Below are 22,628 nucleotides of genomic sequence, written 5' to 3' on the forward strand. Positions count from 1 at the left end.
CTTAAAATAACATAAGTAAACATACTTAAAGTAGATTTGCCTTTGATCATGGGTCTTCCTTCCATAAAAGAACTGATTTATATTCCAGCCATGACCTACTTGTTTTATTTTTGTTTGTTTTTAGGACTGTGTCAAGGATTGTATTATTCAATATGCCCTATTCATATTTAATATTCTAGAGTGAGCTGCTATTTCCAGCAGACCCAATGACTGTGTTCAGACATGAGTTTTTGTTGTTAGCCCCAGGTTATTATTGATTGAGCAGAGTAAACAAATGGGTGAGAAGGCAAACCAACCACAACCACTTCATCTTTTATTCAGTCGCAATGTATCTAGAACTATAAAAATTTTCAAATCTAAGGAAGACTTGGCTGTTAGTTCTGGCAGGTGCAGCAACTGTGTAGAAACCTTTTCATTGGCAAACATAAATTATTTGGATATGTAGATATGTGGCAGTAGATTTTTAGGATCATTAGAGCTGTAGACATAATGCTTTAAGGCATTCAGCTACATCTTACATTCTGAGGTCAAATTCTGCCAAGGTCAACTTCAACTATCATCTTCCTGGGGTTTTCTTGATCTTATATCAATATTTAACTTAACATTAAGGCTGTGAGCTGGCAGAATCATTAGCACACTGGACAGAATTCTTAGTGGCATTTCATCTGTCGTTACGTTCTGAGTTCAAATTCCCCCAAGGTCAACTTTGCCTTTCATTCTTTCGGGTTTGAAAAATAAGTACTGGTTGAGCCCTGGGGTCAGTGTCACTGACTTATCTCCTACTCCAAAATTTGTGCCCAAAATTTAACTTTAGATAAACTTTAGAAAAACTTTTGCAGCCTAGTATTAAATAAATTGAAATGTATCAGTGTTTGCTGAAATAGACAATGATTTTAATGTCTTGTTTTTTTTTTTTTACATAAAAAAAATAAATTGTTGTCTAGTTCTAGGTCATAAAAAAATTATTTATCCCCAGATGAGACTTGATTGAGCTAAACCTACATTGTTACAAATTATTTGTTCTCATTATAGGCGTAGGAATGGCTGTGTGGTAAGTAGCTTGCTTACCAACCACATAGTTCCAGGTTCAGTCCCACTGCGTGGAACCTTGGGCAAATGTCTTTTACTATAGCCTCAGGCCGACCAAAGCCTTGTGAGTGGATTTGGTAGACAGAAACTGAAAGAAGCCTGTCGTATATATATATATATATATATATGTGTGTGTGTGTGTGTGTCTGTGTTTGTCCCCCCACAGCATCGCTTGACAATCGATGCTGGTGTGTTTACATCCCCATAACTTAGTGGTTTGGCAAAAGAGACAAAGAGACTGATAGAATAAGTACTAGGCTTGCAAAGAATAAGTCCTGGGGTCAATTTGCTTGACTAAAAGTGGTGCTCCAGCATGGCTACAGTCAAATGACTGAAACAAGTGAAAATAAAAAAAAAGAGTATGTAGATAGGTACATGTTTCAGAGATGTTTGCAATTTTTTTAGTCAGCCATTAGAGAAAAGAAGTGAAGGCTTGTGGCTTAGTGGTTAGAGTGTCAGGATTAATGATTGTAAGATTGCGGTTTCGATTCCTGCACTGGATGACACATTGTATTCTTGAGCAAGACACTTCATTTCACATTGCTTCAGCCCACTGACAAAACTGGATATTCCTGCAATGGATTGGTGTCCTGTCTGGGTGGGGAATGTATATGCCATGAAAATGGGAAACTGGCCCCTTTGAGTTGACATGACTCGAGAGAGTAACTTAACTAAGCTTATTAGAGAAAAGAAGAGGAAAGAAAAAGGAGTAAGGTGGAATGATCATCTCAGAGATGAAAAGAATCCCTATTATATAGTAGAAATACGAACATTTGCAAATGCCCAGAACTGTAGAGTGTTGCACTTGTGTGTGTGTCAAAGCTTAGTGTATCTGGTAGAGTGAGATAAAAACTAATTTACTTGACAAACAATTATCTTTTTAAAGGCATCAGCTGTTGGTTGATATATTTATTACAATTTGTAGCTGTTAGTTACTTCTTGAATTCATTACATACTGAGAGAGAAAATATAGTTTTCCCAATGTAATTAACTTTTCTGATTTGTTAATTTCCTAATAATGTGTTAATGTTTGGTTTAAACTTGAGCTACAGTCTCCTTCAGAAATATTTTATTGTGTTTGAGAAGCAAGTTGTGGTGATGAAACTCCTATGTCTGGACTTTATTCAGCTCATCTATCCTTGGTACACTGTATGAATATAGAGCTTTCATTACTGATGTTGTTCAGCTTTAGGTCAGCAAAGACTGAGTAGGCCTAAGATTAAAGACATGCCAACCATGACCATCTGTTTATATATATATATCTCATAGTTATATTGTCCAATTTGTTCTTTTTTACTTAAGGTGGTAACTTTTGATTTGAGATAGATTAAGCTACTATTTCTAGTAGGTTATGTAAATGCTTAAATATTTCCCCCCTTGGTTTTGTTTTGATGTCATTATTATTATTATTATTATTATTATTTAAAAAAAAAAAACAAAAACATTTTTTTCAATAGCCCTGCAAAGACAGTGATTTGGCTGAAATGGTAGGAATGCTTGACAAAATGGCTGCAATATTTAATTAAACCCTTTAAGTTCTAATTTCAAATTTCACCAAAGTCAAGTTTATGTTTCATCTTTCCAGATGTTAATAAAAAAAAGTACCAGTTATGTACTGGAGTAATTGATGGTACCTGTCCCTCTAAATGTATAGTCTTGTTCTTATATTAGATATCAATTTGTAATTTTGTATTACATTTCTTTGTTACAATTGTTTGTTTGTTTCCTCTCTTTCACTTAGATTCAAACTTCCTGTCAAATGGTATAACAACCCAGTTCTCAAGCAGGACAGTTCCTTGCTTTCATTTCCAGTCTGCTACTCACTCTGAGCCTATGAATTGCATAATTTTTCTGGTAAGTTGTCTTCATGTTGTACTATGTTCACCAGGCTCCTGATGATGTTAAAGGAGTTAAGTCTGTAGTGATATAGATGTGTATATGACTGATAACTTCATACTGACAGTAATCACTGAAACAGATATCATTTCTACAATTATATCATTTTTTAAATGTCCATTATATATATGTGTGTCCTTGTGTATGTGTTTCTCTCTCACCACCACTTAACAACCAGTGTTGTTTTGTTTATGTCCCAGTAACTTAAACATTTGACAAAACAAACTACTAAAGTCCCAGGCTTAAAATAAAAAGTACTGAAGTCAGTTTTTTATTTTTTATCAACCAAACTTTTCAAAGCATTGCTTCTGCATGGCCATAGTTCACTGTGTGTAACAAGTAAAAGATAAAAGATTCTAACATAACAAGCTCTGGTTGTAAATTTGTTTCTCTTTTGTGTGTGTGTGTGTGTGTGTGTAAATATGATGTTTGCATATTGTTGGAGCTGTTATTTTTACTGATGGATGTTTACCGTTCAACTGTGAGTCATTGAAGTAGGAAGCATGCTGAGTTATGTGCTTCACCAAAGGTCACACTACAAAAGTTACAATCTATGATTATGATAACAGAAGTCCTGCACCTTACACACACACACACCCTCTAAACTATTGTACTTCCTAATGTACTTTCACATTTTTCTACCAAAATAATTAAAATAAAAGTTACAATCTATGATTATGATAACAGAAGTCCTGCACCTTACACACACACACACACACACCCTCTAAACTATTGTACTTCCTAATGTACTTTCACATTTTTTCTATCAAAATAATTAAAATAAAAGTTACAATCTATGATTATGATAACAGAAGTCCTGCACCTTACACACACACACACACACACACCCTCTAAACTATTGTACTTCCTAATGTACTTTCACATTTTTTCTACCAAAATAATTAAAATAAAAGTTACAATCTATGATTATGATAACAGAAGTCCTGCACCTTACACACACACACACACACACCCTCTAAACTATTGTACTTCCTAATGTACTTTCACATTTTTTCTATCAAAATAATTAAAATAAAAGTTACAATCTATGATTATGATAACAGAAGTCCTGCACCTTACACACACACACACACACACCCTCTAAACTATTGTACTTCCTAATGTACTTTCACATTTTTTCTATCAAAATAATTAAAATAAAAGTTACAATCTATGATTATGATAACAGAAGTCTTGCACCTTACACACACACACACACACCCTCCAAACTATTGTACTTCCTAATGTACTTTCACATTTTTTCTATCAAAATAATTAAGATAAAAGTTACAATCTATGATTATGATAACAGAAGTCTTGCACCTTACACACACACACACACCCTCCAAACTATTGTACTTCCTAATGTACTTTCACATTTTTTCTACCAAAATAATTAAAATAAAAGTTACAATCTATGATTATGATAACAGAAGTCCTGCACCTTACACACACACACACACCCTCCAAACTATTGTACTTCCTAATGTACTTTCACATTTTTTCTACCAAAATAATTAAAATAAAAGTTACAATCTATGATTATGATAACAGAAGTCTTGCACCTTACACACACACACACACACCCTCCAAACTATTGTACTTCCTAATGTACTTTCACATTTTTTCTACCAAAATAATTAAAATAAAAGTTACAATCTATGATTATGATAACAGAAGTCTTGCACCTTACACACACACACACACACCCTCCAAACTATTGTACTTCCTAATGTACTTTCACATTTTTTCTATCAAAATAATTAAAATAAAAGTTACAATCTATGATTATGATAACAGAAGTCCTGCACCTTACACACACACACACACACACCCTCTAAACTATTGTACTTCCTAATGTACTTTCACATTTTTTCTACCAAAATAATTAAAATAAAAGTTACAATCTATGATTATGATAACAGAAGTCCTGCACACTTACACACACACACACACCCTCCAAACTATTGTACTTCCTAATGTACTTTCACATTTTTTCTACCAAAATAATTAAAATAAAAGTTACAATCTATGATTATGATAACAGAAGTCTTGCACCTTACACACACACACACACACCCTCTAAACTATTGTACTTCCTAATGTACTTTCACATTTTTTCTACCAAAATAATTAAAATAAAAGTTACAATCTATGATTATGATAACAGAAGTCCTGCACCTTACACACACACACACACACCCTCTAAACTATTGTACTTCCTAATGTACTTTCACATTTTTTCTATCAAAATAATTAAAATAAAAGTTACAATCTATGATTATGATAACAGAAGTCCTGCACCTTACACACACACACACACACCCTCCAAACTATTGTACTTCCTAATGTACTTTCACATTTTTTCTACCAAAATAATTAAAATAAAAGTTACAATCTATGATTATGATAACAGAAGTCTTGCACCTTACACACACACACACACACCCTCTAAACTATTGTACTTCCTAATGTACTTTCACATTTTTTCTACCAAAATAATTAAAATAAAAGTTACAATCTATGATTATGATAACAGAAGTCCTGCACCTTACACACACACACACAACCCTCTAAACTATTGTACTTCCTAATGTACTTTCACATTTTTTCTATCAAAATAATTAAAATAAAAGTTACAATCTATGATTATGATAACAGAAGTCCTGCACCTTACACACACACACACACACCCTCCAAACTATTGTACTTCCTAATGTACTTTCACATTTTTTCTACCAAAATAATTAAAATAAAAGTTACAATCTATGATTATGATAACAGAAGTCCTGCACCTTACACACACACACACACACACCCTCTAAACTATTGTACTTCCTAATGTACTTTCACATTTTTTCTATCAAAATAATTAAAATAAAAGTTACAATCTATGATTATGATAACAGAAGTCCTGCACCTTACACACACACACACACACCCTCCAAACTATTGTACTTCCTAATGTACTTTCACATTTTTTCTACCAAAATAATTAAAATAAAAGTTACAATCTATGATTATGATAACAGAAGTCCTGCACCTTATACACACACACACACACCCTCTAAACTATTGTACTTCCTAATGTACTTTCACATTTTTTCTACCAAAATCATCATCATCATCATCATCATCATCATTTAGCGTCCGTTTTCCATGCTAGCATGGGTTGGACGGTTCAACTGGGGTCTGGGGAGCCCGAAGGCTGCACCAGGCCAGTCAGATCTGGCAGTGTTTCTACAGCTGGATGCCCTTCCTAACGCCAACCACTCCGAGAGTGTAGTGGGTGATTTTATGTGCCACCGACACAGGTGCCAGACGAGGCTGGCGAACGGCCACGCTCGGATGGTGTTTTTATGTGCCACCGACACAGGTGCCAGACGAGGCTGGCAGACGGCCACGCTCGGATGGTGTTTTTATGTGCCACCGACACAGGTGCCAGATGAGGCTGGCAGGTGCCAGACGAGGCTGGTAGACGGCCACGCTCGGATGGTGTTTTTATGTGCCACCGACACAGGTGCCAGATGAGGCTGGCGGACGGCCACGATCGGATGGTGTTTGTTACGTCCCCAAAGCACGGAGGCCAGTCTATGCGGTACTGGCTACGGCCACGTTCGGATGATTTTCTTGTGTGCCACCGGCACTGGTACCACAAAGATACAAATTCCATTTATGCTCATCTATTTTGATTTGTTTTGATTTGATTTGATTTTCACTTGCCTCAACAGGTCTTCACAAGTGTCACAAGAAGGAAGGTATGCACAGGTGGACTGTCTACGTCGCCGGGTCTTCGGATGGTGTCTTTATGTGCCACCGACACAGGTGCCAGATGTGGCTGGCGAACGGCCACGATCGGATGGTTTTCTTGTGTGCCACCGGTACTGGAACCACAAAGATACAAATTCCATTGATGTTCATCTATTTTGATTTGGTTTGATTTTCACTTGCCTCAACAGGCCTTCACAAGTGTCACGCGTGTCACACACTTGCCTCAACAGGTCTCCACAAGTGTCACACACTTGCCTCTGCCTCAACAGGTCTTCACAAAGTGTCACACACTTGCCTCTGCCTCAACAGGTCTTCACAAGTGTCATAAGAGGGAAGGTATGCACAGGTGGACTGACTACGTCGCCGGGTCTTTGGATGGTGTTTTTATGTGCCACCGACACAGATGCCAGGTGAGGCTGGCGAACGGCCACGATCAGATGGTGTTTGTTGTGCCCACAGCACGGAGGCCAGTCGATGCGGTACCAGCTACGGCCACTTCGGATGGTTTTCTTGTGTGCCACCGGTACTGGAACCACAAAGATACAAATTCCATTGATATTCATCTATTTTGATTTGGTTTGATTTTCACTTGCCTCAACAGGTCTTCACAAGTGTCACACACTTGCCTCAACAGGTCTTCACAAGTGTCATAAGAGGGAAGGTATGCACAGGTGGACTGACTACGTCGCCGGGTCTTCGGATGGTGTCTTTATGTGCCACCGGCACAGGTGCCAGATGAGGCTGGCGAACGGCCACGATCGGATGGTGTTTGTTGTGCCCACAGCACGGAGGCCAGTCGATGCGGTACTGGTTACGGCCACGTTTGGGTGGTTTTCTTGTGTGCCACCGGCACTGGTACCACAAAGAATACAATTCCACTGATGTTCATCTATTTTGATTTGTTTTGATCTTCACTTGCCTCAACAGGTCTTCATAAGTGTCACAAGAAGGAAGGTATGCACAGGACTGACTACGTCCCAGGTCGGGGCCACGGGTTATGGCCTGACTAGTCTTGCCGGGTCTTCTCATGCACAGCATACTTCCATTGGTCTCGGTCTCTAGACATTTCCTTAGTGAGACCTAAAGTTCGAAGGTCGTGCTTCACCACCTCGTCCCAGGTTTTCCTGGGTCTACCTCTTCCACAGGTTCCCTCCACTGCTAGGGTGTAGCACTTTTGCACACAACTATCTTCAGCCTTTCTTGTCACATGACCATACCAGCGCAGCCGTCTCTCTTGCACGCCACAACTGACGCTTCTTAGGTTCAGCTTTTCTCTCAAGGAACTTACACTCTGACGATTATGAACACTGACATTACACATCCATCGGAGCATACTGGCTTCATTTCTTGCGAGCTTACGCATATCCTCAGCAGTCACGGCCCATGTTTCACTACCATGTAGCATGGCTGTACGTACACATGCATCATACAGTCTGCCTTTTACTCTGAGCGAGAGGCCTTTTGTCACCAGCAGGGGTAAGAGCTCTCTAAACTTTGCCCAGGCTATTCTTACTCTAGCAGTTACACTTTCAGCACACCCACCCCCGCTACTGACTTGGTCTCCTAGGTAGCGGAAGCTATCAACTACTTCTAGTTTGTCTCCCTGGAACGTGGCAGAAGTTGGTCTCTGCATATTTCCAGTGTTTATTGCTCCTGAGCATTTGCCACAGACAAAAACTATTTTCCTAGTTAGCCTTCCTTTGACATTGCTGCACCTCTTATGTGTCCATAGCTTACACTTGGTGCATCTTATAGAGTTTCTACCTACACCTTTTTTACAGATCGAGCAGGGCCATCTACCTGAAGGCGTTTGTGATTGATCTACCTTCCTACTTATTAGAACTTTGGTTTTGGCTAGGTTGATTCTAAGGCCCTTCGATTCTAATCCTTGTTTCCACACCTGGAACTTCTCCTCCAGTTCTGATAGTGACTCAGCAATTAGAGCAAGGTCATCAGCATAGAGGAGCTCCCAGGGGCAACCTGTCTTGAATTCCTCCGTTATTGCCTGGAGGACTATGATAAATAGGAGGGGACTGAGGACTGAACCTTGGTGGACCCCAACCTCTACCCGGAATTCTTCACTGTACTCGTTGCCCACCCTCACCTTACTAGCAGCGTCTCTGTACATGGCTTGCACAGCTCTCACCAACCATTCTTCTATCCCTAGTTTCCTCATTGACCACCAGATAAGGGACCGGGGGACCCTGTCAAAGGCTTTCTCCAAGTCAACAAAAGCCAGGTACAAGGGCTTATCTTTGGCTAGGTATTTCTCCTGCAGCTGTCTTACCAGGAATATAGCATCAGTAGTACTTTTCCCTGGCACGAACCCAAACTGCATATCATCTAAGGTAACTCTCTCTCTAATTAGTTCGGCTACAACCCTCTCCGTAACCTTCATTACCTGATCCAGCAGCTTGATGCCCCTGTAGTTATTTGTCTCTAGGGCGTCGCCTTTACCTTTGTAGCAGTTGACTATTATGCTGCTACACCAGTCATTGGGTATGACCCCCTCGTGTATCACCTGGTTAACTATACGGGTGACTAAGCTATAGCCGACACCACCAGATATTTTGAGCATCTCTGCAGTAATTCCTGATGGGCCTGGGGCTTTCCCTGTTTTCATGCTTCTAATTGCCTTATCTACTAAGGAACTGTTAACTCGGATTGCTGGTCCCTCTGTTGGGTCGACATTCGGCAGACTCTCTTTATCCCATTCATTTTCTTCATTCAGCAACCTATCATAGTGGCGTCTCCAAGTCTCTCTCTTTGCACCCTCATTAAGTGCAAGTGAACCGTCCTCCTTGCGAACACATTTCTCTCCTACCACGTCACGATTCTCTCTCACACACTGTCTTGCAACACGAAATACCTCAAGTCTTTCATCCTCACGACGCAGGACATTGGCAAATTTTTCCTTCTCTGCTTCCCCTCTGGCTAGATAGACCTGTCTCCTGGCTTCCCTTCTGGCAGACTGATACACTTCCCTGCTACCACCGTTCTTCCAGGCCTTCCAAGCCTGTTTCTTTTGTCTAATAGCCCTGTCAACAATATTGTTCCACCACCACGTTATTTTGGGTCTTAAGGGGACTTTGCACCAGCCACAGATCTGGTCAGCGGCTTTCAGCAGGTTGTCCCTCAGAAGCGTCCAGTTGTCTTCTACCCCATGCGTAGCTATACTCCCTTCCATCTCGTCTAAAGCTTCAAATAACATATCTCTAAATCTCTGTCCATTCGCAGGGTCTTTAAGCTTCCAGACCCTTCTTCTCCATGTTGGTCGTCTTCTAGTCGCCCTCTTAGTCCTGATCCTAAAGTCACTAACTACCAGTCTATGTTGTGGGGTGCATTCTTCACTTGGGAAGGTTTTGGCATTTATAAGCAGCCATCTTTCCCTTTTTCTGGCAAGGATGTAGTCGATTTGGCTAGTATGCCGGCCCGATCGGTAGGTGACCAGGTGGCTTGTCGGTTTCCTGAAGTTAGTGTTGCAAATCATAAGACTATTCGCATCGCAGAACTCCAGCAGCCTGGTTCCCTCCTCGTTGCGGGAACCATAACCGTAGCCTCCATGCACGCCATGGAAGCCCCCAGCACGTCGTCCAACATGCCCATTGAAGTCACCAGCCACAAAGAGAAGGTCCCTGTCGTTCGTCAATGATGTGGTCTGCAGTAGGGTGTCATAGAAACAGTCTTTCTGTCCATCAGGTAGCCCTGGCTGAGGGGCATAGGCCGATATAATAGTTGCTAAACTATGGTGGAGCACTAATCTAATCTTAATTATTCTGTCACTTACTCTGACTACCTCGATTACCTTATCTACCCATTTTTCGGCGATAAGCATGCCCACACCCCCGACTCCGTCAGTATTCCCAGCCCAGAAAATCTTGTACCTCTGTCCTTTGCCTGTGAGGAACCTAGCAGAACCTCCTCTCCACCTCACTTCTTGAATGCAGCATATATCAACCCACCTCCGTTCAAGCAATTCAACTATCTCGCCAGATCTGCCTTTCAGTGTGCCGACGTTGAGGGTGCCAACCCTGAGGCTGTGGGTGGGGGTGGAAGTGGTATTGGTCCTAATAGCGTCATGTACCTGAAAAGAAAACTCGCGTTTGGCAGTATTCATAGACAAACAATGGAACTTAAGTTCAAACCTCGTATACAACACTAAACATGTCTTGCAATGACTGAACACTACCTTTTATGGAAGGAGGTGGGGGTGGCGTAAGACTTTGAGTGTATAAGGGAGACAAGGGTGAGAAAAATTTAGGACTTCCTGTACCGGTGGTGGGGGTGGGAGGGCGGGTGCACCGCGAAAACCGGGCTAGTAGCTATAAATAAATACCTAAATTTTGCCTAACCTATGGGAGAAGCGTGGACGATAAGGAGCTATAAATTATAAATACATTTATTCTATATCTACGAGGCGTGAGACTGATCGATAAAATAAAATAAAATTAGGGGCAAGCTTTAAGATTAAATATATATTTAACACAAGACATGAGACAACGATATATAATTAAGATGAACTATAGAATTAGAATTATATGTACATATAAAAAAAGACACAAGGCGTGAGGCTAAATTTCACAAGTCATAACAATAATACTAATAGAGATAAAACAGGGCTAACTAAAAGATCAGATCAGTTGCAGATAGTTAAGTAGGTACACGGGTTGAAATTAAATATAGATTGCTTAGCTTGGATTCATATTTCGTATTTTCGTAGGGAGTCGGATACCAGTCTGAATTCAAGTGAGGCCGTTGAAATCAGTCGCTGGTTTATATGCATATAGGGTGGCGGAGAAAAGGGGGGGGGCGAATGGCGATCGAAAGAAATATAAGACAATTGAAGAGGAACGGGGGGGGGGGGGTCGTGGCCCACCAAGAATCGGCCGGCAGCCATTTCTTCCTTCCTTGGGAGAGAAATAGTTATTAGTAGCTATAAATAAATACCTAAATTTTGCCTAACCTATGGGAGAAGCGTGGACGATAAGGAGCTATAAATTATAAATACATTTATTCTATATCTACGAGGCGTGAGACTGATCGATAAAATAAAATAAAATTAGGGGCAAGCTTTAAGATTAAATATATATTTAACACAAGACATGAGACAACGATATATAATTAAGATGAACTATAGAATTAGAATTATATGTACATATAAAAAAAAAAAAAAGACACAAGGCGTGAGGCTAAATTTCACAAGTCATAACAATAATACTAATAGAGATAAAACAGGGCTAACTAAAAGATCAGATCAGTTGCAGATAGTTAAGTAGGTACACGGGTTGAAATTAAATATAGATTGCTTAGCTTGGATTCATATTTCGTATTTCGTATTTTCGTAGGGAGTCGGATACCAGTCTGAATTCAAGTGAGGCCGTTGAAATCAGTCGCTGGTTTATATGCATATAGGGTGGCGGAGAAAAGGGGGGGGGCGAATGGCGATCGAAAGAAATATAAGACAATTGAAGAGGAACGGGGGGGGGTCGTGGCCCACCAAGAATCGGCCGGCAGCCATTTCTTCCTTCCTTGGGAGAGAAATAGTTATTAGTAGCTATAAATAAATACCTAAATTTTGCCTAACCTATGGGAGAAGCGTGGACGATAAGGAGCTATAAATTATAAATACATTTATTCTATATCTACGAGGCGTGAGACTGATCGATAAAATAAAATAAAATTAGGGGCAAGCTTTAAGATTAAATATATATTTAACACAAGACATGAGACAACGATATATAATTAAGATGAACTATAGAATTAGAATTATATGTACATATAAAAAAGACACAAGGCGTGAGGCTAAATTTCACAAGTCATAACAATAATACTAATAGAGATAAAACAGGGCTAACTAAAAGATCAGATCAGTTGCAGATAGTTAAGTAGGTACACGGGTTGAAATTAAATATAGATTGCTTAGCTTGGATTCATATTTCGTATTTCGTATTTTCGTAGGGAGTCGGATACCAGTCTGAATTCAAGTGAGGCCGTTGAAATCAGTCGCTGGTTTATATGCATATAGGGTGGCGGAGAAAAGGGGGGGGGGGCGAATGGCGATCGAAAGAAATATAAGACAATTGAAGAGGAACGGGGGGGGGGTCGTGGCCCACCAAGAATCGGCCGGCAGCCATTTCTTCCTTCCTTGGGAGAGAAATAGTTATTAGTAGCTATAAATAAATACCTAAATTTTGCCTAACCTATGGGAGAAGCGTGGACGATAAGGAGCTATAAATTATAAATACATTTATTCTATATCTACGAGGCGTGAGACTGATCGATAAAATAAAATAAAATTAGGGGCAAGCTTTAAGATTAAATATATATTTAACACAAGACATGAGACAACGATATATAATTAAGATGAACTATAGAATTAGAATTATATGTACATATAAAAAAAGACACAAGGCGTGAGGCTAAATTTCACAAGTCATAACAATAATACTAATAGAGATAAAACAGGGCTAACTAAAAGATCAGATCAGTTGCAGATAGTTAAGTAGGTACACGGGTTGAAATTAAATATAGATTGCTTAGCTTGGATTCATATTTCGTATTTCGTATTTTCGTAGGGAGTCGGATACCAGTCTGAATTCAAGTGAGGCCGTTGAAATCAGTCGCTGGTTTATATGCATATAGGGTGGCGGAGAAAAGGGGGGGGGGCGAATGGCGATCGAAAGAAATATAAGACAATTGAAGAGGAACGGGGGGGGGGTCGTGGCCCACCAAGAATCGGCCGGCAGCCATTTCTTCCTTCCTTGGGAGAGAAATAGTTATTAGTAGCTATAAATAAATACCTAAATTTTGCCTAACCTATGGGAGAAGCGTGGACGATAAGGAGCTATAAATTATAAATACATTTATTCTATATCTACGAGGCGTGAGACTGATCGATAAAATAAAATAAAATTAGGGGCAAGCTTTAAGATTAAATATATATTTAACACAAGACATGAGACAACGATATATAATTAAGATGAACTATAGAATTATATGTACATATAAAAAAAAAAAAAAAAAAAAAAAAAGACACAAGGCGTGAGGCTAAATTTCACAAGTCATAACAATAATACTAATAGAGATAAAACAGGGCTAACTAAAAGATCAGATCAGTTGCAGATAGTTAAGTAGGTACACGGGTTGAAATTAAATATAGATTGCTTAGCTTGGATTCATATTTCGTATTTCGTATTTTCGTAGGGAGTCGGATACCAGTCTGAATTCAAGTGAGGCCGTTGAAATCAGTCGCTGGTTTATATGCATATAGGGTGGCGGAGAAAAGGGGGGGGGCGAATGGCGATCGAAAGAAATATAAGACAATTGAAGAGGAACGGGGGGGGTCGTGGCCCACCAAGAATCGGCCGGCAGCCATTTCTTCCTTCCTTGGGAGAGAAATAGTTATTAGTAGCTATAAATAAATACCTAAATTTTGCCTAACCTATGGGAGAAGCGTGGACGATAAGGAGCTATAAATTATAAATACATTTATTCTATATCTACGAGGCGTGAGACTGATCGATAAAATAAAATAAAATTAGGGGCAAGCTTTAAGATTAAATATATATTTAACACAAGACATGAGACAACGATATATAATTAAGATGAACTATAGAATTAGAATTATATGTACATATAAAAAAGACACAAGGCGTGAGGCTAAATTTCACAAGTCATAACAATAATACTAATAGAGATAAAACAGGGCTAACTAAAAGATCAGATCAGTTGCAGATAGTTAAGTAGGTACACGGGTTGAAATTAAATATAGATTGCTTAGCTTGGATTCATATTTCGTATTTCGTATTTTCGTAGGGAGTCGGATACCAGTCTGAATTCAAGTGAGGCCGTTGAAATCAGTCGCTGGTTTATATGCATATAGGGTGGCGGAGAAAAGGGGGGGGGGGGCGAATGGCGATCGAAAGAAATATAAGACAATTGAAGAGGAACGGGGGGGGGGGTCGTGGCCCACCAAGAATCGGCCGGCAGCCATTTCTTCCTTCCTTGGGAGAGAAATAGTTATTAGTAGCTATAAATAAATACCTAAATTTTGCCTAACCTATGGGAGAAGCGTGGACGATAAGGAGCTATAAATTATAAATACATTTATTCTATATCTACGAGGCGTGAGACTGATCGATAAAATAAAATAAAATTAGGGGCAAGCTTTAAGATTAAATATATATTTAACACAAGACATGAGACAACGATATATAATTAAGATGAACTATAGAATTAGAATTATATGTACATATAAAAAAAGACACAAGGCGTGAGGCTAAATTTCACAAGTCATAACAATAATACTAATAGAGATAAAACAGGGCTAACTAAAAGATCAGATCAGTTGCAGATAGTTAAGTAGGTACACGGGTTGAAATTAAATATAATTAAAATAAAAGTTACAATCTATGATTATGATAACAGAAGTCCTGCACCTTACACACACACACACACACCCTCTAAACTATTGTACTTCCTAATGTACTTTCACATTTTTTCTATCAAAATAATTAAAATAAAAGTTACAATCTATGATTATGATAACAAGTCCTGCACCTTACACACACACACACACACACCCTCTAAACTATTGTATTTCCTAATGTACTTTCACATTTTTTCTACCAAAATAATTAAAATAAAAGTTACAATCTATGATTATGATAACAGAAGTCTTGCACCTTACACACACACACACACACCCTCTAAACTATTGTACTTCCTAATGTACTTTCACATTTTTTCTACCAAAATAATTAAAATAAAAGTTACAATCTATGATTATGATAACAGAAGTCCTGCACCTTACACACACACACACACACACACCCTCTAAACTATTGTACTTCCTAATGTACTTTCACATTTTTTCTATCAAAATAATTAAAATAAAAGTTACAATCTATGATTATGATAACAGAAGTCTTGCACCTTACACACACACACACACACACCCTCTAAACTATTGTACTTCCTAATGTACTTTCACATTTTTTCTACCAAAATAATTAAAATAAAAGTCTTAGATAAGTTTTATTTTATTCAATGTGGAAGTCTTTCTTCTCACTGCCAAGAATAAAACTGTTTTACTTGCTGATAAAATAATAATGTTTCAAGCAAGTGAAACAATAATTTTTGTTTTTATTTTCTTGAAATTCACTTTTTGTGAAAGACTGGATAAGTTAATGGTAAGTTCAAAGGCTCAGGGGTTGTATTACAAATGTTGAGATGTAGGCGCGGGAGTGGCTGTGTGGTAAGTAGCTTGCTAACCAGCCACATGGTTCCGGGTTCAGTCCCATTGCGTGGCATCTTGGGCAAGTGTCTTCTACTATAGCCTCGGGCCGACCAAAGCCTTGTGAGTGGATTTGGTAGACGGAAACTGAAAAGAAGCCTGTCATATATATGTATATATATATGTGTGTGTGTGTGTGTTTGTGTGTCTGTGTTTGTCCCCCTAGCATTGCTTGACAACCGATGCTGGTGTGTTTACGTCCCCGTCACTTAGCGGTTCGGCAAAAGAGACCGATAGAATAAGTACTGGGCTTACAAAGAATAAGTCCTGGGGTCGAGTTGCTCGACTAAAGGCGGTGCTCCAGCATGGCCGCAGTGAAATGACTGAAACAAGTAAAAGAGTAAAGAGTAAGAGTCCTTGAGCAAGTTATTTCAACTCTACTTGACTTATCTCAATTAAAATTTGGTACTTTGTTAGTTTTACTTAATAAAGAGCATAGATTCGATGGGAGTTGACTTTTATGCACTGAATCTTATGGAAAATGTGTAAAGCAGTAAGAAAGATTTAGTAGGGATTTGGAAAAGGATTTGTTTAGTGATGTGCTGAATGGATGATCTCTAACAATTTGTATTAAAAGAAAATGAACGTAGTATTGCAGTAAAATCTAGTAATGGGACAGCATCAGCTGGATTGTTATACCTAAGCCTTAGCAACAGGAGAAGTTTAGCCCTTTGTGTAATCAAATTTCGTGACCATCCTAAGTCCAGGGTGCCGCATAAAAGGCATTGGTATGGGTGCTGGTGCCATGTAAAAAGCACTGGTGCTTGGTCCCACGTAAAAAGCACTGGTGATGGTGCCACGTAAAAAGCATATAATGAACTTACCTGCTCCCACTAAAATCAGTGGCTTTGTGTCTGTAAGAGCAAAGAAATCCATCAACATCACCATTTAATGTCTGCTTTCCATTGCTAACATGGCTTGCAGAAATAATAGTCTATCTCTTTTTAAAAAAAACTTTATATCTTCCTTGAATTATTATTATTATTATTATTTAAGGCAGTGAGCTGGCAGCATTGTTAGCATACTGGGCAAAATGCTTAGCAACATTTCATCTAACTTCATGTTCTGAGTTCAAATTCCACCAAGGTCGACTTTGCCTTTTGTCCTTTTGAGGTTGATAAATTAAGTACCAGTTGAACACTGGGGTTGATGTAATCAACTAGTCCCCTCCCCACAAATTCCAAGCCTTGTGCCTATAGTAGAAAGGATTATTATTGTTGTTGTTATTGCAAGGCGGCAAGCTGGCAAAACCATTGGCATGCTGGGTAAAATGTTTAGCGGCATTTTGTCATCTTCATGTTCTGAATTCAAATTGTGCTGAGGTTGACTTTGCTCTTCGTCCTTTCAGGGTCGATAAATTAAGTACCAGTTGAACACTGGGCTTGATGTAATCAACTTACTCCTTCTTACCAAATTTCAAGCCTTGTGCCTATAATAGAAAGGATCATTATTATTATTATTATTATTATTCAGTAGTTTTATTTTTGTAGTGTGCTTTCACTTCACTACCGAGCGCAGCTCTGTGTGCCTTGGGTATGTGCTGTGATTTGTTGTGATGCTCTGATGGTTATTGTATGGAAAGTGTTCTGCGTAGGATGTGTGCAGTGCCTAGTAGTGCAATTTTCTGTATGTTATGTGTGTTTGTAAGTCCTGGTGTTTTTGTTATGTATTTGTCTGAATATTTTTTTATTATTTTATTATTATTATTATTACGAAACAAATCAATTTTAGTACTGTAAACTATGAGAATTAGTTTGCCACCCAAACAAAAAAAAAATCATTATCTCTCTCTCTCTCTCTCTCTCTCTCTCTCTCTCTCTCTCTTTTTTTTTTGTTTTTTTACCTTTCTTTCAGTACATGTTCTACCACTATTTAAGTAATGCAGTTGGAATATTAGCATATTGATGTATTTCATGACTATTGTCACTAGTTCACCGTTAGCCTGCTCTTCATTAATCTACCTACCTGCAGAGTTTGTCTAGTAGAGAGCTTGATAACATAAACAGGAGTCAGTAAGCTCACTAAGATGTCTTTGCTGACACCTTAACTCATCTTCTACAAATAACGTTAGATAATAATGTGATGTTCAGAGGTTTTGATTTTTTTTTTCTTTTTTTTTTGCTGTACCATTTGATGACAGTCATCCTCGTAAATGCAGGAGGCTTTTGCATGGTTGCATTCAACCTGCTAAATATAGTAGCTGAAACTCACTCAGATCTTACCCTACTATCTTAAAAAGAAAGAAAGTACACATTCTCTCATGCAGTCTTGGATACACTACTATCGTAAGATGGGATGGTGATGGACATAATGTCTTTGATCATTGGTGTATTTAACCAGATCTGACCTGGGGCTAAACAGTAAGTGTCAATCTTTTCTTACTACTGTTGTATACCAGCTTGCTGCCTTCAATAATAATAATAATAATAATAATAATAATAATAATAATCCTTTCTCAACCAGGGTCCATGTAAGATTTTAGGGGTTCCACACAACAAAAATGTAAATTGGGGATCCACAATAGTATTTTAAGGGCCCTTGAAAAAATTTGCTTAAGATGTATTTATTTGTATGTATTGCAAAAAATAGGTTTCTTTCTCAAAGATTTTACATAATTCAACCTACACAAGTTAATGTTTGAAAAACAAAAAAGAAATTTTGAAAGAAGTTTTTATAAAACTAATTTTTGAATATTAAATAGGTATGGGGGTCCACCAGAATAAAATGGTAATCAAAAGTGTCTGTAGATAAAAAAATGGTTGAGAACCCCTGTACTAAATGCACAAGACCTGAAGTTTTTGGGGAGGAGACTAGTCAATTATATCAACCCCAGTGTTTCACTGGTACTTAATTTATTGACCCCGAAAGGATAAAAGGCAAAGCCAACTTTGTCAGAATTTGAACTCCAAAAGGCGGCAAGCTGGCAGAAACGTTAGCAAGCCGGGCGAAATGCTTAGCGGTATTTTGCCTGTCTTTACGTTCTGAGTTCAAATTCCGCTGAAGTCGACTTTGCCTTTCATCCTTTCGGGGTCGATAAATTAAGTACCAATTATGCACTGGGGTCAATGTAGTCGACTCAATCCCTTTGTCTGTCCTTGTTTGTCCCCTCTATGTTTAACCCCGTGTGGGCAGTAAAAGAAATAAGAATTTGAACTGCAAACAGTAAAGATGGATGAAATGACACTGAGTCTTTTATTCAGTGTGCTAACAATTCTGCCAGCTCACCACCTTAATAATAATAATATTTGGGGGAAGCACTCCGTCGGTTACGACGACGAGGGTTCCGGTTGATCCGAATCAACGGAATAGCCTGCTCATGAAATTAACGTGTAAGTGGCTGAGCACTCCACAGACATGTGCACCCTTAACATAGTTCTCGGGGATATTCAGCGTGACACAGAGTGACAAGGCCGGCCCCTTGAAATACAGGTACAACAGAAACAGGAAGTAAGAGTGAGAGAAAGTTGTGGTGAAAGAGTACAGCAGGGATCACCACCATCCCCTGCCGGAGCCTCGTGGAGCTTTTTAGGTGTTTTTGCTCAATAAACACTCACAACGCCCGGTCTGGGAATCGAAACCGCGATCCTACGACCGCGAGTCCGCTGCCCTAACCACTGGGCCCTTGCGCCTCCATGATAATAATAACTGTAACAACAACAACAGTTTTTTTCTGTTTGCCATGATAATGTTGAATAAAGGAGTCATTTAAAGGACAGGTTATGTTAAGTTTCGCAGATTTGCAAAAGAATTGAATGAGAAAAATATATGTAGTAAATAGTTTCCGACTGATCCAAGAACATTCTAACCATTATGTGCAGGTTCCCTCTCACAAATAGTTGTTCTATAATTTCCATCTGCATGCTTAGAATAGTTCCAGCTATTCTTGCCATTTTCACTAGACACTCATCATCATCATCATCATCATCATCATCGTTTAATGTCCGCTTTCCATGCTAGCATGGGTTGGATGATTTGACTGAGGTCTGGCATACCAACCCATACTAGCATGCAAAGCGGACATCAAACGATGATGATGGGTGGCTAGTTTGACAAATTCATTGAAGGCAAGCATTTCTCTTTCCAGTTTCATCTTCCTTTCTAAGTGGAACTTGAAAATGTTGACAAAGGTTTGACCAAAGAGGAAAATGTCGGTCCTCAGTCCTTTGACTCATCATCCATAGCCATTTGACCGAGGAAAATTGCCTGCCCTACCTATTTCTTTACTGCCCACAAGGGGCTAAACACAGAGAGGACAAACAAAGATAGACAAATGGATTAAGTCGATTATATTGATCCCAGTGCGTAACTGGTACTTATTTAATCGACCCCGAAAAGATGAAAGGCAAAGTCGACCTCGGCGGAATTTGAACTCAGAATGTAGCGGCAGAGGAAACTCTGCTAGGCATTACGCCCGGCGTGCTAACGACTCTGCCAGCTCGCCACCTTAAATTGCCTGCCCTACCCTGTTAAAGAAGGGTGGCAGGGTGATCGTGATGGACTTCACTGATAGCTGGTTCTGTCTTCCATGCAGCAACTACTGTTCAACAGAACTCTGTAATCTAGCAATGTCTGGGCCCTGGGCCCTGGGCAAGTGTGTGTAAAATTGTTACTCTGCATGCATGTGAGACAGGCTCAGCTGAGAGTACTTCTATACCTGTGGATATTATTCTAAACTAGTAGTACCCCTCAGTTGTACTACCAGAATAATGATTTCTACAAGTTATCTGTAGTAGTCTTTGCCTTACAAATCCTTTAGAATAGATCAGTCCGTGTATTTGTGTTGAGGGTGGGGGCACATAGTTATATCAATCCTAGATTCTGTAAGGATGAAAAAAGTGTCAGCCTCTGCAGAGTTTGAAAACAGAATATAATAGACTAGCAGTATCGCCCAGTGTTGCTCAGGTTTGTTTCAACCCTTTAGAATTGGAATTTTTGAAAAGTAAAAATTTTGCATTATGTAGCTTGTTATTCTCTTTAAGTGAACATTTTTCTGGTTGAAATACACCGAAAAATGTTGACACAGCAGTCAAAAAATTGAAAAAAATAGGGATTTTCATAGAAAAAAAGCACCTTTTTGATGTAAATAATTTTTGGTGTTAACATGGTCTGATTTGAATTTTTTCTTCTATGGAAGGAAGAGCAAGCCTTCTTCTATCATACTCTCAGTTTTGGTCAACTTGCGCCGCAGGGTCTCGGAGGAGATAGTGTTAGTTGAAGGTTACCAAACCTGCCATACACAGACAACTTCAGCTTTATATATAGAGAGATAACTAAATACTGCAGAACATATTCCCCAACTCTCTTCTATTTCCTACATCTACTGTTGCTACTGCTGCTGCTAATGATAATGATTCTAATAATAATCTTTTCTTTTACAAGCCCAAAGCCTTAAATTTTTGGAGGGAAGGAGGGAGCTAGTTGCTTACATTGATCCCAGTACTCGTACTCATTTCATTGACCCTAAAAGGATGATAGGCAAAGTTGACCTCAGTGGTATTTGAACTCAGAACGTTTAGACAGACAAAATGCTGCTAAGCATTTTCTTCACTGCACTAATAATAAGAATCCTTTCTACTATAGGCATAAGGCCTAAATTTGCAGATAGTGGACTAGTAGATTATATTGACTCCAGTGCTCAATTGGTACTTATTTTATTGATCTTGAAAGGACGAAAGGCAAAGTTGAACTCTGTGGAATTTGAATTCAGAATGTAAAGATAAAATGTTGCTTAGCATTTTGTCTGGTGTACTAATGACTCTGTCAGCTTTCCACCTCACTAATAATAATAACAATAACAACAATAATAATAATAATAATAATAATAATTGTCTTGGTATAAAAGATGGGCTACAGCAAATATTCTGCTCAATACCACAGATTTGCTTGTCAGTTGTTTGACTGTAACCAGTTGAGCATGTCCCTTAGTGGCTGACGATATGTGCATCTCTGATCATGAGTAGAAGTAGTGGGGGAGCATCAAAACCTTGTGTTGAGAGGGATTCTTTGGGGTTTGAATAATTCACCTCTGGAAACATGGGTGGTTCTTTCAACATCCTTAAACAACCCTTATTCAGGGACCTTTTGAGCGGGATGGGCTACTCAACCTGAAGAAAATTCTAGCTGGGCCCCACCTGCAAGGTCATGTGCTGTTTATCTTGATATGAGATCACCATGTCGCGCACATATGGTTGTGATGCATGTGTCTGGTGTACCCTTATCAGACGGGTAGTCAAGATGGGTATATTGGGCTTCGTATATTTTACCCCAGTGTCACTTTGATGGCATGAACTGCTCTCTCACTCAATAATAATAATAATAGTAGTAGTAGTAGTAGTAGTAGTAATACTAATTACAGAGATGTACTTGCATAAAAACTGTTTTGATCTGAGATTGTGTAATGCAGAACCCTTTCTGTCAGTGAACAGGTTGCAGTTTTGAGCAATGAAAATTCTGACACCATTATGCAAATAAATGTGTAAGTGAAGTTAAGGGCCTTTGTGTGTTTCTGTAGGGCTAGCTTGTTCTTCCCTGCTGCAATAATAATAATAATAATAATATCATAAATCAGGATATATTT

At 38.8% G+C, this 22,628-nt stretch overlaps 1 protein-coding gene across 5 annotated transcripts in view; it reads left to right on the plus strand.

Annotated features, from left to right (window-relative positions):
* The window catches only part of LOC115213053 (transmembrane protein 164), a 102,171-nt gene that overhangs the window by 22,544 nt on the left and 56,999 nt on the right, over positions 1-22,628 (plus strand). For 3 of the 5 annotated variants that reach the window (XM_029781963.2, XM_036500620.1, XM_036500630.1), the window contains exon 2: positions 2,831-2,943. The gene's annotated coding sequence lies outside the window, so the exon portion shown is untranslated. Of the gene's footprint in view, positions 1-2,830; positions 2,944-18,191; positions 18,412-22,628 lie in introns of all 5 variants that reach the window. The other 2 variants (XM_036500640.1, XM_036500646.1) reach the window with 1 other exon arrangement.

The sequence above is a fragment of the Octopus sinensis genome, linkage group LG1 (assembly GCF_006345805.1).
Source record: "Octopus sinensis linkage group LG1, ASM634580v1, whole genome shotgun sequence".
Lineage (NCBI taxonomy): Eukaryota > Metazoa > Mollusca > Cephalopoda > Octopoda > Octopodidae > Octopus > Octopus sinensis.